Here is a 14,331-nt window from a genome sequence, read left to right as displayed (position 1 = left end):
TTTACTCTCTCTTTCCCAACTCTGAAGGTTCTTTAACCTGAAATGTTAATCCTTTTTCTCTTAGTCCAGATGCTACCTGACCTGCTGTGCATTTCCAGAGCTTTCTGTTTTTGTTAAAAATATATTACCCTTTGGTGCATAAAGTATAAGTGAGTTTTGAATAGTGTACAAAGCTATAATTGATGCTTACTAATATTTTGGTTTTAAAAACAATTTCCTTTCTGTAGTTTTTCATCCTTTTGATAATTTCTTCAAGACTCAATGTCCTTTGTTTTGATGCCCACCTTCTGTTTATTCAGATCTAATATTTGTCTCTTCAAGGAGAAGTAGAAGTAAACAAGAAAGATGGAATGGACTACATGAAGGATTATAAACACTTGTGTATAATGATTGGTCAATGCTATGACTTTACTATTACAAAATCATATCCTTTGCTTTATTTCTAGAACTTTCACACATGCATCAAAGACACCTATGAGGTGGATTTCTCAAAAGGCATTTGAAAAGTGCTGCTGATTCTGAAAAAAAATGTAACACACGTAAGCAAGCTTCATCAGACTTAGTACCTAGATAAAAATTAGATGACATCTTAAATGAACAAAGTCTAACTAAGATGGAAAACTTGAACATGTTGATATTCATAGTAACTATAACTTCATATGTGTTTACAAGAAAGATCACATTCTAAAATCCCACCAAATCCATACTAGAGAATAAAATTGGAGCTAAGGAAGTTATAATACGAAAATTTTCTTTTAATATTGTAAAGCTGTCAATTACGCAATTAAACCTTCACTTTCCAGTAATAATTAAATTATCAACTTTGATGATTTGGTTCCCACATATGCATTAGAGATGGGCTGTTGTCAGGAATAAAGTATTAATACTTTGAATCTTTGGTTCACTTATTCTTCAGGATTAAATTTCTCCTCATAGTTTGAGGTTAAAACCAGAATGTATGTAGGTAATAACAGAAAAAATGTGCTTGGATGAGTAATTAATCTTTATTAATGACATATTAAAGACAGGTGATTAATGATAGAGATGGTGGACAGGGGGCAGGGGACAGGAGAATGGGAATGTGGAAAGATGTAGGAATGTATATATCATAAGTCGGAACCTAGAAAAAGTAGAGTAGGAGCCATTACTTCTCTATTTCCAACGTGGGTGTGATTGAAAGTGAAACAATATTTTGAGTCCAAGAAGCCAGCCCGAGACAAGAAAGGATATTGAGGGAATGTAAAACAGGGGAGGCCCTTAAGCAGTATTGAGAGTTTAGTAGGTAATTAAAAAAGAAATTAGAAGGGCAAGGAGGTGTCACAGACAAGGTTAAGGAAACTCTTAAATCATGTTATATTAAGGAAAAAGTATTACCTATTTTGAATCAAGTTGGCAATCTGCATGTGTGGGCTCAGGGGTTTAGGTGAAGGCTTTAAAAAAAAAACAAATCTCATCTGTATTCACCAAGGAGATAGACTGTAGTTAGAAAATTCATCAAGGGTGACAGTGAAATTTTAGAGCACGTTTGCATTAAAAATTTTCAGATGAAGCCAAGATTAGGATCATAGTGGACAGCAAAGGGTATCAAATCTTGTAGCATGATCTTGACCAGCTGGGAAAATGGGCTGAAAAATGGCAAATGGAATTTAATGAAGAATTATGTGAGGTGTGGCACTTTGGGAAAATAAGCCCAGGTATGTTAGGGAATTGATGTCTTCAGTAGAACAAAGGAGCCTGGGTATGCAGATTCATAATTCCTTCAAAGTGGCATCATAGGCCCAGCAATTAAGAGAGCTTTTGGCACACTAGAGTTCTTAAACCAGGGTACTGAGTATAGAATTTGGAATGTTATATTGAAGTCATATAAGACATTGGTGGGCACCTGATTTGGAATATTGTGCACAGTTTTGGTCATCTATCTACAGGGAAGATATCAATAAGATTGGAAGCGAACAGAGAAATTATACAAGGATATTTCTGGGCCTTGAGGACCTGAGTTAGAGGAAAAGGTTGAATAGGTTAGGACTTTATTCACTGAAGCACAGGAAGATTAGGGGAGATATTACAGAAGTATAGAAAATAATGAGGATTATAGATAGGTTGAATGCATGGAGTTTGGTAGGATTAGTTTACTACATACAAGTTAGTCCTGAAGCTTAGAGCCCTTGAGGATCCAGGGCAACTAGGCAAATCCGATCCAAAGTTGCTTGGTAAAAGGAAACAGGGAGTAATAGTAAGGGTTAATATTGTTGTTGATAGTATGTGACCAGTGTTGCACCAGAGAGTGCTGCCTATTGTCTTTGTACACATTAACAATTCAGATATGAACATCAGAGGTGACTAGATGACATGAACATTAGTGATGTTGTTGAAAGTGAGAAAGAATGTCATTACCAAGACGATCAATTAGACCAGTTGGTAAGATGGGCAGACTTACAACAAGTAGAATTTAATCTTGATAATTAAAAGCTCATTACACCATGGAAAGACTAATTTAGGGTAGGACATATAATGGTGGAGCCCTAGGGAGTATGAGGAACAGAGAGAGCTTGATATCAGTTCAAACATTTCATAAAGTAGCAGCACAGATGGCTAAATAGGATGAAGGCATATGGGAAACTTGCTTTCAGTAGTGCCGCACAATATGTAAGAACAAGAGGTTATGGAACAAATTTATAAAATATATGTTAGGTCACAACTGGAGTAAGCCTTACACAGTAAACAGTAGGGCACTGAGAGATCCGGGCATCACAGTTTTTTGGCACATTTGGCTTTATAAGTCAAAGTATTGAGTACAGGATTTGGAATGTTATGTTAAATTTGTATAAGACATTGGTGGGGCCTAATTTGGAGTGTTGTGTGCAGTTCTGGTCACCTTTCCTCAGGGAAGATATCAATAAAATTGTAAGAGTACAGAAAAAATTTACAAGGATGTTGCTGGGACTGAAGAATCTGAGTTATGACGGAAGGTTGATCTGGTTAGGAATTTTCTTCTTGGAGTGTAGGAGAATGAGGGGAGATTTGACAGAGGTATACAAAATTATGACAGGTAGAGAAAGAATAAATGTAATCAGGCTTTTTCTACTGAGGATGGGCAAGACTCGAACAAGAGGTCAGGTGTAAGGGTGAAAGATGAAATGCTTAAGGGGAATGTGAGTGGGAGCTACTTCACTCAGAAAGTGGTGATAGTGTGGAATGAACTGCCAGTGGAGATGGTGGAGGCATACAAGAGAAAATCTGCAGATGCTGGAAATCCAAGCAACACACACAAAATGCTGGAGGAACTCAGAAAATCAGGCAGCATCTATGGGCCAAAACCCTTCGGCAGGACTGGAGAAAAAAATCAGAGGCGTACGTTTGAAAGGTGGGGGGGGGGGGGGGGAGGGGAGGGAGAAATGCCAGGTGATAAGTGAAATTTGGAGGGTGAGGGATGAACTCACCAATCAACTTCTCAGCTCTTTGCTTCATCCCTCTCCCTCCAAAAACGGAATAAAACATGAGAAGAGGTTAACTGGAGAATGACAATACAAAGAAATGCAAAATGGTGTGAAATGTAGGGATGTAGTGTGCTAATGGAGAAATAAAACAGAGGCAATGTTATAGATTGATGACAGCAGAATTGGTCCTTTCTGACACCAACAGAGAAAGTAAGTTACTTGAAGGTGTACAATTCAGTACTGTGTCCATTCAGCACTGTGCCTGAATGTGAAAGAGCATAATCAAGCTGATGACTTGCAGCAGAATGGTCTTTCCCTCCTACTTCTGTGATATTCAACCACATTGAGGAGAAGTGACCATGAAAAATATAGAAAATTTGCTTTAGTGAAAAAGGCTACAGTCAGCATTTCAGGATTTTTAACCAGTGTGTTCAATGAATGTTCTTGATATCATTCTTTCAGCAAACTTTTATTTTCTAGTGTCTTTGGGACTTATAAAATTGCACTGATTACTAGCTTGCAAAACTGTGTAACTCAACTATTATTTCCAACTTAAATTGGTAAATCAATTTCCCAATTTAAGATTTTTCAGTCTTGACATTCTCACTTTTGTAGTCCTTGGCTGTGTGTTTTAATGCTACTATAAATACAGTGAATTCTCAAAGAACAGCAGTCAATCCTTCATTAGTTGTCCATATTTGGAGAAATAGTCGAACAACATTTTAGTAGAATTTAACAAAGAGCTGAATGAGTTTAACCTTTGTATCTTTTATGAAATCATTGTGAGACATAAAATGATTAAATTTATTTCTTTGCTGCATCGTGACTTCTAAGGTGCTAGGAGTCCTTGTGATAATTCATGTCTCTTTTATGGGAACAAGTTCTGCCACAAAGCTATGAAAACTATTAAATATATCACATTCTGTTATTAATTTTGTGAACTGTTTAAAAAGTGTGAAACTAAACTTGTATCCAGCTTGATTTCCATTTTGATGACCTTCGAGAATACTTAACAAAAATGTAAGAAAGCCTTCAACGAGATCTAGAATTATAGCTCCTCTTTTATCATTGCTTAAATAATTCAATGGGTTATCTCTATTTTATCTGGTAATCCTTTTATTGGCTGTTGTACAATGGAAAACATGTATTTATGTTTTTCTGTTCCACTGTGAAATCTCTTCAAGTGATGCTGACCCTGAAGAAGCTTAAATCATCTCTTTCAAGGGAGTTCGGTGAGACCCTCTCTCACTACTCCCCCTCTGTGATCACTGCTGCCCTCCAACTCTTCAACCATGTACTCACCCTGACCTGATCTTTCCTACCCACCTCACTTCACTTATCAGCTTCTAGCTATCTTCCTTCGCCTCCATCCACCTTTTTTATTCTGGCATCTTCCCCCTTCATATCAGAACCAGGTTTATTATCACCAGCATGTGTCATGAAATTTGTTAACTTAGCAGCAGCAGTTCAATGCAATACATAATATCGAAGAAAAAAAGTAAGCATAAGTAAATCAGTTACAGTATACGTATATTGAATAGATTAAAATCATACAAAAACAGAAATAATATATATTTAAAAAGTGAGCTAGTGCCCAAGGGTTCAATGTCCATTTAGAAATTGATTGGCAGATGGGAATAAGCTGTTCATGAATCGCTGAGTATGTGCCTTCAGGCTTCTGTACCTCCTACCTGATGGTAACAGTGAGAAAAGGGCAAGCCCTGGATGCTGGGGGTCCTTAATAATGGACACTGCCTTTCTGCGATACTGCTGCTTGAAGATGTCCTGGGTACTTTGTAGGCTAGTACCCAGGATGGGGCCGAGTAAATTTTTAACCCTCTGCAGCTTCTTTCGGTCCTGTGCAGTAGACCTCACCCCAACCCCCCATACCAGACAGTGATGCAGCCTCTCAGAATGCTCTCCATGGTACTGAAGTCCTGCAGAAAGCCCTTGGCCAGTAACATTGACTATTTGTTCATTTCCATGGATGCTACCTAAGTTCCTCCAGCATTTTGTGCATGTTGCTAGAGGGTATAGCTTTAAGGTGAGATGCAAAATATTTAAAAGGGACCTGAAGGGCATCTTCTTCATACAGGGTGGTTCGAATATGGAATGCATTGTCAGAGGCAGTGGTTAAGGTATGCACAATAACAACATTTAAAGTATAACTGCAGATAGAGCTAACTTTGATGGGTTCTGAAAGCCTAGTGGATGTTGATTCTGAAAATCAGCTATCAAAACCATAAGCTGAAAGTTTTGCTCAAACCTTGGCTGAAGGTATAGGGATTTCATGTTGCAGAATCAGTGGAAAAGAAAACAGTATGGATTTGTAGTCATACAAGTGTATGTGTTACAATATCAGTTTTCTGCTTTATATATCAGTCACATAAATAACATGCTTGTTCGCCACTCTCATTTATTCTTGGACTCTTAGTGGCAGCTTCCTTTTGGGGCTATATCAGCTCTATGGCAAAATACAGAAGCCCTTTCCTATATAATTTCATTAGTATAACCATCATACATGTAGTTGCTGACATCTTGCATCCCCTGCGAGAACAGGCATAATGTTGTGCAACTGTTGTTTACTGTCCCCAAACATTTACTACTTACCTCTCCAAAGGTGCTGCCTGACTCTCTGGATATTTCCTACATTCTCTGTTCTTATTTCAGATTTTCTGCAGCAACCGTGCTTGGCTTTTCATTTTCATTATGACTGTCTTCTTTGTAAGTAAGTTGCTGGCCCCTTGGAAGTGATCAGTAGTCTTGCTAGTGTATCTTGCACTGCCAATGCAACATATGTACATCTTTTTGCACAACCCCATCTTTTACACAAAGATTGGTATGTCTATGGAAAGAGTTACCAGATGAAGTGGTTGAGGCAGGAACAACAACAATATTTAAAAGACAGTTGGGGAGGTACATGGAGAGAAAGGTTTAGAAGGCTATGGTTGAAACATGGCAAATGGGACTAGCTTTGATGGACATCTTTGTCAGCATGGACCACTTGGACTGCTTGGGTCGATTACTGTGCTGTATGAGCCTGTGATCCTCTCTGTCAATAATACATGGAAGTATCCTGAAATGAAGAATTTGAAGATGACTGTGACTTGACAGCTGCTGGGAAGGCACATGCACCAGGCACTGACATCAGCCAGTCCAATTCCAGAAGGCTGAAAATATTAATCTCTACTTGTTGTGAGATCTTACGCTCCTAAAGTATTGGGGTTCTGATAACTTGAGCAAGCTTAATGGTTGTCCATAGGTTGTCGATGGTGGGTATAGCATTTGTCTGCTTACCTCTCTGATGATCTTCTCTAGCTGCAGCTCTGAGCATCAGGTGTTGATTGTGCAGGTCCTGAGACCCAATGTGACAGAACAAGTTCTAATATGGTAATTTAGAGCTACCAAAGGCAAATCTGGTCTCCGAGATATAGAGGATGCTTGCAGGGCACACAAAGTAATCTTCAGCACAAACGTTGAATTTAAACTCTGTTTTACTTTCAGGAGCAGTGAACCCCTATATACAGTATATTATTACATTTTCCTGATCTGGATACAGCCCCTTCCATGGCTCATTTATTCTTGCCTCACTTTCACTGGACACTCCAGAATGTCTGAGAAGTCCATGAAAAAAGACATCAAGACTCACATTGCATCACTTAAATTAACATTAATATGCAGAAATTGACCATCAGGCCTCTTTTGTTAAGTAAATTGCATGCAACCTTACAAGCTGCAATTAAGCATGACACTCCATGGATGACTTTCCTAAGCTCTCATATTGTGATGCGATTTCTTCCTCTACTGCTGCACATCTACTTTAAAATTCTCCCATGGCTTCTTATATCCCAGTACGGAAATAGCAACTTGCTTTTCGTACTGTTGCATTCAGTGAAAAAATATGTGAAAAGCCAGAGAAGGAGTTGGATCAAGCAATGACTGAAATGTTACAGCATGAGGAAAGCACTACTGTGCAGATGAGTTAAAACTGGCTGTGGTTGTAGAGTTAGATAGCAACAAGAGATAGAAGAGCTTTAAAGGGAACAAGATTTTAGACTGCGTAAGTAGCGATAGGAGCAATCTGTGATCTGCTGATTTGAAAAGCTTCTGAACCCTGTTCAGTTCTTCTTCCTAGAAAAGTGATAAAACACTCTCCCTGGCCAAATATAACATCAGGTTGTTATTCAGTAGAAATTGAAACTGCAGATTGGATCTTTTTTTGTGATTTGTGAATATCCTTTGGCAGAGAGGTTGAATATGTTTGTCATCTTTGCAGCAATGAGCAGACCTGCCTAATCTTTAATGAAGCCAGCAGCAGATGGCATAGGTCAATAGCAGGCAGTGTGAACATTACTGCATTTGCAGTGAACCTGAGATGTCGGGAACAAGTCATGTCTGATATCAAAGTGACATGATCTGTACCAAAGGGTGAAGTGCTTTTGAACTTGCACATGTTTTTCTAGTAAGTGTATGTGTTAATGTCAGGACTTTATAAAGTCATGATATTTTATGTGAGGTCTGAAACTTTTGTTCTGCGATTAACCATGCATTTCAAAAGCACTTAGAGGAGCACTTGATTGTGTCTCAACTTTGGATCATGTGTTGATAAGTGGGATGAGATATAATAGATCTGTTTTGGTCAGCATTAATGTGATGGATTTTATGCCATGAAAGTTCTGTGATCATCACTTTGTGTACAAAGATCAATAAACCAGGATAAAACGTGTCTCACAGATCAGGTGCAAAGCCCTTCCATAGGGATTCTATTGCTTAGTGGACATTCTGCTTGCATCTAAATTGCAATATGAAATTTTACAAGGTCTCCCTGTGGGCATGGCATATCAAAGCATGAAGGCTCCCAAGCATACAGATATGATGTTAGTTGGTACACAATGCACTTTTTATGTAACTCTTGCAACTTTTGTATGCAGTTGTAGCCCTCAAAAGCCAAAAAGATTATGCTTGCCGGGGGGTGGGGGGGGGTGCGGGGAATAGGCCTAATTGAACAGAAGTTACATGACCAAATTTACTTGAGACATTCTAGGTAAATTTGCTACTGAGGGTTGCCATAAAATAGAACATACAATATAGAACAGTACAGCTTGGGAACAGATCCTCCAACCCAAAATGTTGTGCAAAACTAATTAAATTAGTCATCAAGTGCTCAACTAAACTAATTCCTACTCACAATGTCTATATCCTTCCATTCCCTGCACATCCATGTGCCTAGTTGATGCACCATCAATAACTCTCCGAGACGTGAGGGTTGGTATAGGCTTTTATTGACTGGAAGAAAGAACAAGCAGCAATTGACTACCATGCTACATCCTGGAGACTGAAGGCAGGGCTCAGGCCCCAATTGCCTTTATACCGGGGTCTGTGGGAGGAGCCACAGGAGCAGTCAGCGGGGGGGGGGGGGGGGCATGTCCAGACAGGTATATGTAGTTCACCACACTAGTTAAGAGCCCCCTTGTATGCCTCTATTGTATTTGCCTCTACTACTATCCCAGACGCTACATTCTAGCACCCAGCACTCTCAGCATGAAGAGATCTTACCCTGCACATCTGCTTTAGAAGCTGATATTTTGCAATGGGTTAGCCATCTTTGATGCTTAATGCAAGGCCAATAGTTTTCTTTACGTAGGGTAATCTAAGCAATCATCTCCACAGCTGTACATCTACAGATGCGTGGTACCTCTCTCCATTAATGCAAGGCCAATAGTTTTCTTTACGTAGGGGAATCTAAACAATAATATCCTGAGGTGTACATCTACAGATATGTGGCACCTCTCCCCTCACTCTAAGTAAGAGTTGAACTGAATCTGACCAATCTGGCACAGTTGTTCTAATTGGGAGCATATGCCATAGTGAGATATAATGCTTCCAAGTTTGCACTTTTTGCATGACTTTTGACTTTTGAGATAACCCATAGTTACTATTCACGAGTATGCTGAAGACAGCAAATTCATAATATTAAAACACATTACTCCTGGCACATCTTGTGCATCAGAAAGTTACACCTCTTCCATGACTTCCCCTTTGTAACTGGTACAGGTTTCTAGTTTGGTGCTGTTTGCGCATACATCTATGTAATTAAAGAAAAAATAGGACCTGGTGGCTTTTTGTGCCTTCTGCATGTGAGTGGCTGGGCATCATGAAAATTATGCTTGGTTTTTTAGTGCTTTGTATCCAACTCATTTCAGATACACCGTTATAAACAGAATAATCTAAATGTGAAACAGCAGCAAAAAAGATGACATTTAATGTTCAGATGAGATCTGCTGATTATGTGGAATTTGTTGCCTTTCATCCACAACAGTCCCAGCAGTTATGCATAAATGATGCATGCCTCTAATGAAAACAGTATACAGCTTCTGTGCTGTAAATATGTAATCCCAGTTCCAGGTACAGGCTTCAACACGTTATCTTGTAACAATCATTAAAACATATTCTTCACAGTTAGACGCATGAAAAACAAACACACAGCTATACTTGGTCCTGATTTGAGAGGCCTGTTGCAGAGTGTGTAAGGGAACAGATCCAATGAGTGATTTTTGTATTTGTTACCCAAACCTATCTTTCTGCAGCTCCTCTGTTTTCAAGATAGCGTGTGCAATTTGAAAACACGAAGTCATTTGCGATGACCTTAACCAAGTTGTTAATACTGAAGGAAAGAAAATAATTTAATTTGTCAAACATTAAAATAGATGTAACAATAATGAAGATAACCTGCAGTGGTAATTCTTTTCAATTTGACTAAATCCCTTTAAGACATATTCCAATGAAAAAATCTCATTCTTTCATGTTTAGTTCATTGAAATGCAAACTGTATTATAGAACATTTGAGGCTATCAAAATTTAGTGATGTTATAAGAACTGAAGCATAGTTCGTCATTTGCCTGAACTGTGTTATTATTATCAGGAGAACATTCAGCTATTGCAATAAAAACAGAAATATCTGGAAAACCACAGAACGTTTTGAACACCTTAAAAAAGAAAACAGCGTACAGAGTCATGGAATGGTTATTGCACAGAAGGTGGTAATTTGGGCCGTCATGGGAGCATTGCTCATCAGATGTATCTTTGTGAGAACCAACACAATATAGGATTCTTGTGCTGTGTTCTTCAAAGGCAAATCTAAGGTGAGCCAGAGCTTTGACAATTACATCACACGGTTAAAAGAAATGGCAATGTTATTTTCAGATAAGTTTTGAATAATAATTTTCTTGGATATGATCCAAACCCAACCAGAAGTGAAACAAATACTGGTTATAAAATAAAATCTGACCATGAGAGCATAAGAATTAAATTTAGCTCATTGTTCTGGTGAATTCAGCAGTTCATCTATTATACAACTCAATCACTCTTAAATCTCTCCACCTTATCTGGACAATTATTTCAAATAACTCTCTCTTGAGTAAAGTAGTGAGGTTTGAAATTTCTGAAATTTCCTGAGGAAAATCCTGACAAGGAGTAGCTGGACGGCATCTGCATTCAAATTCTGAATTTAAATCTGTTGCATAAAGGGAGCAGGACAGTGAGCAGTCATATTACCGTAGATTCTGGATTTTAAGCCGCTACTTTTTTCCCATATTTTGAACAGCTTTGAACTTTGCGGCCTTTAATCCAGAGCGGCTAATACATGATTTTTTTCATGCCGCCTCGTAAACATTTTGCCTCATAACAGTAGACCAATAAAATTGATGAGTAGTTCACAGAGGTCCAATGAAATTGTACGATAAATCAAGCGCACTTTCACAATTAAATTATTGTAAATCAGTCATTTGTACTCACCCTCATCAACATGGAAAACACTCGAAGCATTGTGCTGCCTTATGGCAGTTACTTAGTTTATAATATTTTCGCTTAGTAATTCATTTTCTAGTTAAAGTTAGAAGAGTTTTAACTATATTTGTTTTCTGTACTACATCGCGGGATGCTATGACGTCACACCCGGTTTCGCGGTGTCTTGTGGGAAAACGCCGGTTTGCGATAAACGGAAAGGAGGGGGGAGCGCATTACGCGAGCGGCTTTGGATCTGAGCGAACGCTGCTTTTAAGTTAAAGGCGATCAATAACTTTTCCTGGTAGGCTGCAGTATATATATTTTTTACCAGTCGTTAGGAGATATTGGAATGTTGTTCAGTAAAGAAGTATACGCAACGTATATTTAAAAGTAGCCGCGTTACGGGCACGGTTCGAAAAAAAGCATTTGCAATATGTATTTGTTTTTGTTACCATATGGATTTAATTAAAAGTTAAAAAATCCTCACGTGTAATATCTTTCTGTGTAAATATCTCATATTACAACGTGGGACACCTGCGGCCGAAAATCCGGTGCGGCCTAAAATCCGGTGCGGCCTTTACAATTAAAAAATTGATTTTATTTCTAAAATTAGAGCCAGCGGCTTTTAATCAGGTGCGCTCTGTAGTCCGGAATCTACGGTATTTTCATGGGGGCACGTGCCAGTTGCTCATTGGTCTGAAAGATCGTGAAGTCCCATTGTAATAACTGGGTGGCAGCAGCATCAAGTTCTTGACTAACTTCCTGAGGAGCTGCCGGACTGTTCCTCTGCTTGCAATGCGAACTAAATAAGAATGTAGTGACCAATTTTGCAGGAGCTCTTCACACTTGATGGCAACATCCACCAGTGGGCACTGGTTTAGAGTAAAAGAATGGATCAGAGGAGAAAGATTTTCACTCAGAGAATTGTGGAGACTGATTCTCACCACATTCTGTGAACATCTGAGTCATCAAGATAAAGATATAATCCAACATCTGGTACATGGAATTACTTTAGATGGCTACATGATGATCTACATGGACACAGTGAGTCAAATTGTTTTCCTTTCTGGTTTCTTTAAATTCACTTTAGTACTGTATTGCAATAATAACATGCTACATAATGATGTCCTGTTGTACAATTTCACCAAGTTCATGAGTGTTAAATCTTTAGCCGTTCTCCTAGCTCATCCACTCTATTGGAATTACTCATTTCCCTTTCTATCCTTCCTCAGTGTGTCTATGACCCTTGTAAGGTATGGTGAACAGCAGGGCCTACAGCCCTTTCACTGTGCCTTCAAAAGTACGTAAAGCCCTCAGTGTAACTTCTTTTGATAACTGGAACACTTTTCTGTTCATGTAATAAAACACAGAGGTGCATTCATTTGTTTGCACCTGCGATAATGTTGACTTTTACTGCCAACAAAACAAACAGCTAAATGTAAAAAAAAATTGATAGCTTGATCAATCATTACTTCTAATCGTAATATAGGTCTAAGTTACTATTGTGTTACATTAAACTCAAGAACAGAACCAGTCGGAAATTCATATGCTACAGTTAAATTATCATCTGTTCTTTTACTATTGGAGAATATCAATAAATTTTAACAATGATAAATCCAGGTTGTAGGTAAAATAATTTTAACACAGATTATGAATGAAAGTTACTTCACCAACTCGTGCTCTACCTGACTGGAATCCACATTCACATGTCATCAGGGTTTCCATTATATAAATATTAAAGGTCTGGAACTCCTCGCAAACGTTGGCTGTATTTATTGTTTGTTCTCTGTGTACTGTAACAATGTTGATATTCTAAGGATAATAATGGAGTAAGATCTCAAGAACTTTAATCTGTGAAATTCATTAATTAGGTAATACATGACCTGCTGTCCAATTCTCTTCATCTGTGGTCTATATATTCCTGAAGTCCCATGAACTAGACTTCCTATCTGCATGACAATTGAGGAAATAATACAGGATGCTATCTTTTGGAAGCAGACTCCATCCAGCAGGCAATGTGCAAGTGAAAAAGTCTATAAATAATCCCTCATTATAGTGCATTTGAAATCAGGAGGATGCCTGTGGGCCAGACCCATAATCTATTACTATAATTTAGAAAACAGCAAAATTAACTTTAAGAAGTTGTTTTTTTTAATGCCAATGTTGTTCCATAGGGCTTTGCTTTCCTTTGTTAGTATAACTTCCATATTATTTCTATGTGCTAAAGGTCATAATAGGCATCATGCTATGGAAACATATGGTACAAGCAAATTAACAACTATTGTCTTTTGCTGATGGCGAACATCAATAATTGGTGTTTCCTCCTCTACAAATAGGGTTTTAAGGGCATTTAATTCATTTGATGAATGATGACTAGAGATTTTCTATCTGTTTCACCCTGAATTTCAAGTGCAAATTGGATGAAGCGGAGTAGAAAAGCAGGCAGAGATCTACTATACATCCTAGATGTGTCCTAGAGTCAAAAAAAATATTCACAGGACATGTTCATCTGAAAGTAGCAGAAGCTTCAATTAAATATTAATTAGAGGCAGGGGAACCTGAACATCATTTCCCAGTGTTCTGGTGTGCGGAACATCCAGAAATAATTATACCAATGTGAATTTAGCATCGAGATAGGCTTGGCAATTAAATACATACAGGTACTTTCAAAGGTCAGAGAAACATTGAGGGAAAAGCATTGCAGTCACGTCCTGACTGTTTCAATTCCTTTACATCTACTGACACGTGAGTTTTAGTGAATCTTTGCAACATTTATTTACTTTGTCCCAAAACCATTTTGGCAACTAAGTCTAAAAATGAGGGAAAGGAAATAGAGGTTTAGTGGAAAGCTGAAGACGGCACAAGAGGTGCTCTGTTCCTTTAGTGCACTCTCTGCAGGTGAAGGAAGACAGACCTTGCAATGTCAAGAAGTTCGTGGAGATAAATACTCTTTCAGCAGAACAGCAGACCTGAATCTTCTGCTAAAATATTTGTATGATTACTATAATACTGACTGATTTTCCAACAGAACTCCAAAGGAAAATAAAATGAAATCAAGAGAAAAAATTATGGCAGTTGAAATCTGTTGGGTAAAAAAGAAAGAGAATGC

This window comes from Hemitrygon akajei, chromosome 1 (genome assembly GCF_048418815.1).
Source record: "Hemitrygon akajei chromosome 1, sHemAka1.3, whole genome shotgun sequence".
NCBI lineage: Eukaryota > Metazoa > Chordata > Chondrichthyes > Myliobatiformes > Dasyatidae > Hemitrygon > Hemitrygon akajei.
Note: the sequence above shows the minus strand (reverse complement) of the source record.